Below are 5223 nucleotides of genomic sequence, written 5' to 3'. Positions count from 1 at the left end.
TTCCGAAATAATCTTGTGCCAAGTTTCAATTGGTCTTTAAAAATATTCAGATCTAGGAAATCAATGTTCTCCTTATGGGTATTCATAGTCAGTTTGATTGGACAATCAAGATTATTCAAATATTGGTGAAAAGCCAATAGTGATTCTTCACCTCCGGTCCAGATGAGAAACAAATCGTCTATGTAGCGAAAATACGCTAGAATGGACTTATGTAGGAGCGGAAGTAAGTAGGTAGACTCAAATTGTGCCATATATAGGTTGGCATATGATGGTGCCAAGGCACTGCCCATGGCGGTGCCTGAGATCTGGAGATAGAACTGATCCTCAAAACGAAAAAAATTTCTTGTTAGGGTAAGCTCAAGTAATTGTAGCAGAAATTCTGTAGGTGTGTTGCCCGTATCGTGGGTAGTCAATACTTCCCTTACTGCCCTAATACCTTGCCCATGTGGGATTACTGTGTATAGGCTTGTTACGTCCATGGTCACTAGGATACAATCGTCAGGAATATTGCCCAATGCCTTTAGCTTATTAATGACATGCGTCGAATCCTGGGTATAGGAGCACATGGCCTTAACCAAGGGCTGTAAAAAGGAATCCACATACATGGAAACTGACTGATATAGAGACCCCACCGCGGAAATTATAGGTCTACCCGGGGGTGATGAGAGAGACTTGTGGACCTTGGGCAGTGTATAAATGATGGGTGTACGGGGGTGATCGGTTTTAAGAAAGTTATAGTCATTATTTGTGATCCACCCTGCGCTAAGGGCCCCAGACAGCAACGTGTCAAGTTCCCCTTTAAATTTGAGAGTAGGGTCCCCAGGAAGTGTCCTATAGGTCCGTTCGTCAGAGAGTTGCCCCAATAATTCATCCCTATAGTAGGAGTAATCTAGTAGCACAATAGACCCACCCTTGTCTGCTGGTCTAATGACCAGGTCACGGTCATCCTTCAGAGTACGGATGGCCTGGCGTTCCAGTGGGGATAAATTGTAATGTGTCGAGTTTGTTGTCCCCAACTGCTTGGCCTCTAATGATAGGACGCATGTCATTAATAAGCTAAAGGCATTGGGCAATATTCCTGACGATTGTATCCTAGTGACCATGGACGTAACAAGCCTATACACAGTAATCCCACATGGGCAAGGTATTAGGGCAGTAAGGGAAGTATTGACTACCCACGATACGGGCAACACACCTACAGAATTTCTGCTACAATTACTTGAGCTTACCCTAACAAGAAATTTTTTTCGTTTTGAGGATCAGTTCTATCTCCAGATCTCAGGCACCGCCATGGGCAGTGCCTTGGCACCATCATATGCCAACCTATATATGGCACAATTTGAGTCTACCTACTTACTTCCGCTCCTACATAAGTCCATTCTAGCGTATTTTCGCTACATAGACGATTTGTTTCTCATCTGGACCGGAGGTGAAGAATCACTATTGGCTTTTCACCAATATTTGAATAATCTTGATTGTCCAATCAAACTGACTATGAATACCCATAAGGAGAACATTGATTTCCTAGATCTGAATATTTTTAAAGACCAATTGAAACTTGGCACAAGATTATTTCGGAAACCCACTGACCGCAATTCCATCCTTCATGCATCCAGTGACCATCCTCCTACTACCATCAGGGGTATCCCATACTCACAATTTCTACGTGTAATCAGGAATAACAGCTCGACGGATACTGCCAAAACACAACTCCAGGAAATGTTTAATAGATTCCTGGACCGTGGGTACGCAGAAAAACTCCTACTAACCCAGCTGGAAAGAGCCCTTGAACATAACCAGGAAACCTTACTCAACAAACCCCAGAAGCAAAATGTGGAATCGTCTCCACTGATTTTTACCACTACCTTTTCTTCCAACTCACAGAGTTTATCCAACAGCATCCGTAGGAACTGGCCCATGGTTAACCAAGATGAGTCCCTGTCGCTGTACCAGGCCCCTAAACCGTTGATGGGATACAGAAGAAATAACAGCCTAAGGGACCTGTTAGTTAAAACTGACTTCAAAGGTACAGGTAACAAACAAAAAAACTGGTTATCTTCTTTGCAGAAACTTGGATGTTATAAATGCCCTGACTGTGTAACTTGTAGATGCTTATTAACTGGGGCTGACTTCCCACATCCCCACACGGGCAAGAGACTAAAAATACGCTCAAGACTTGGTTGCCTGTCAACTTTTGTAATATATATCATTACGTGTCCATGTGGCTTATACTATGTGGGTAAGACGGTGACCACCCTTAGAGAAAGAATTGGAAACCATCGTTCGGCCATCAGTAAGGCCATTAAAGAAGGGGAATCTAACCAACCCGTGGCACGGCATTTCCTCCTCATGCGACATACTCTCCCAACCTTTAAATGCATGGCCATAGACTACCAACCTCCTCTATCTAGAGGGGGTAACAGAGATTTGGCCCTACTCCGTCGTGAATCCCGCTGGATCCATAAACTTGATTGCGTGGCCCCACGGGGCCTTAATGAGACACTACCCCTGGGATGCTTTATTTGAACTACATAAGTCGTTGTTTTTGCTGCTGGATCTTTTGCATTCCCACTATAGCGGCTGGTGCTGTTCCCAGCGCTGTCAGACTAATGGTTTACTGTTACAATTCTTATATACATATTATCCGTATATCTGTTACAATGTTTCACACATTTTTCCAGCCCTGCTGGGTATATTGGAATGGGTACATTAACAGCTCTTCCTTTCTCCTCTCGCACTTTTGCCATATATGTGGTCCTCTGAGCACACACTAGGTGGGTAGCAGGCGTGCCCCCTATATTATTGGACAAATCACTGAGCAACTAAGGTACCCCGCGTGGGGATATTTTACTACACCCCTGGATCCGCAACCTGCCTGTCTGTCTGTTTTTTCTCTTACTACCCTGCGCAGGGTAATGCCTCTGTTACTAGCTCCAACCCCCATGTGAGTTATGTAAATGGCGACACCATTGAACACACCCCCCTTTGGGGGTCCGAACCAGGGGAGATCCTTACAGCCTTTGATAGGGCATACAGAGACGGCTGATCCCCTGACAGGGACCGCCTTCTCAGTTCTGCCCTGGGCTAGAATATAAAAGCGACTATTGCTGTCCCCCGAGAACCTTGGAACTGGTGTACCGCCGCAACATAGGGACCGCCTGGGTCCGCTCACCACTGGCGGGTTGCCTAGCAACCTACTTGCAAGCTGATCGCATGTTGTGACAGGTAGCGGCATACTTGGGTAAGACAAGGGGAGCGCTCCCCTCTCCCACAGTGACATCCCGGTCCAACGGCAAAAAGTGTGTGGCTCGCAAGGGGTACCTGGGTCTGGCGCTGGCATAGTGTTGGGTAAGTTTTAGCGCTACTACTATAGCGCTCAGGAGATCGCTCCGATTTTTACTAATGTATTCCTGTGTTCCCTCGCTGTTTGTACCTCGCACATGAGACCCTACACTGTTTTGTCTCTTTTATGTTATATGTGTTTTACTCCCACACCAAGTTGTTTGTTTATTTGTTGGTTGTGGTTGCTTAGCAACCTGCTTTTGGCGCCATTTTTAGTTTAAATAGCGTTCAAATGTGCAATGCAATTTTGTTGTCCCTGATGAAAGTTCCTGTAGGAACTGAAACGTTGGACTAATAAAGAACCTCACTGACTATGATGCCTTGTGATGATTCCAGTGTGAAAAATTGCCTGTGAGTGCCGTTCCTCTCTGCTTTATTATACACTTATTCCTCTGTTCAGGCACCCAGGTAGCGTTCCTAACTCTTGGTGTGCTGCTTTTTGAACTGTTTGTTTCTAGATATATATATATATATATATATATACATATAATGCACTGATATTACTTATTGTATATAGCGTTAACCTCCCTTCTTTCCTAACCTCACCTTCTCAATGCCTCGTGCTGAAAAAATCTAGTATCCCTCTATCGTTACACTGTGCAAAATGCCTAGAGACTTTACCATTCTCTATATATAGATGTCCTCATTCTATCTATCTATCTATCTATCTATCTATCTATCTATCTATCTATCTATCTATCTATCTATCTATCTGCACAGCCCGCATACTGCTTGTAACACTTAGACAGGTTAGTAAATTAATCTCTGTGCTAGTGTCACAGTTGATGTACCTTAAAGCAAAAACTTTTACCCAAAACAATTGTTAAAATTCCACGAGTTTTTTGTGGTTTTCTGTAAATTTCCACGAAAAAATCATATTTTGTGCAAAGAATACGAACATTTCAGAATTTGTTAACGCTTTGGTTACACCATCATCGGGACTATATTTTTGCCAGGTTTTGATCTGTCGAGTGTCATTGAGTCCTATGGAAGGCTTCAAAGCCAGACATGGAAGGCATCAAAGCCAGAACGGGTTTCATGGCTTTAACAAACTTTTCAGCACGAAAATTTAGTGACTTTCGGAACGCAATTGCGATATTTTTGTACAAACGATAAAAGCATTGTCGAGACATTTTAGAACTACAGAAATTATCGTGGTTACTTCGAATTTATACCATATCGCGTTTCAAGGCCAGAAAAAAACACATTTTAGTTAATGTGTCCCATAGATTATTAAATAAGTTAAATTCACAAATTAAAACAAATGTTTTACCCTCTTGGTCATATAGAAGCATAGTGTCACATGAACAGTTTTAAGGGAATCTTTGAGACAAATAAATATTCACAGCTTAATTTAGTTTACAAAGTAAAAACATATTGCCCTCTTGGCCAAAATAATTTTAAAGGGATTCTGTCATGATTTTTATGGTATACTTTGTATTTCTTAATTACACTGTTTACATAGCAAATAATTCACTCTACAATTTAAAAAATTTTCTTCAACCAACATATGTATTTTATTTATTTATTTAATTTAGCTGTAATATTTGTGTGTAGGCGCCATCTCAGTGCATTGTGCCTGAGTCTGAGCTTTCAGAAGGAGCCAGCGCTACACATTAGAACTGCTTTCAGCTAACCTATTGTTTCTCCTACTCCCATGTAACTGGAGGAGTCCCAAGCCGGACTTGGATTTCTTACTATTGAGTGCTATTCTGATACCTACTGGGAGCTGCTATCTTGCTCCCTTCCCATTGTTCTGCTGATCGGCTGCTGGGGGGGGGGATATCACTCCAATTTGCAGCTCAGCAGTAAAGTGTGACTGAAGTTTATCAGAGCACAGATTACATGGCTGTGCACCCTGGGAAATTAAGAATATGGCTA

The sequence above is a fragment of the Xenopus tropicalis genome, chromosome 5 (assembly GCF_000004195.4).
Source record: "Xenopus tropicalis strain Nigerian chromosome 5, UCB_Xtro_10.0, whole genome shotgun sequence".
Classification (NCBI taxonomy): Eukaryota; Metazoa; Chordata; class Amphibia; order Anura; family Pipidae; genus Xenopus; species Xenopus tropicalis.
This window is presented reverse-complemented; position numbering follows the sequence as displayed.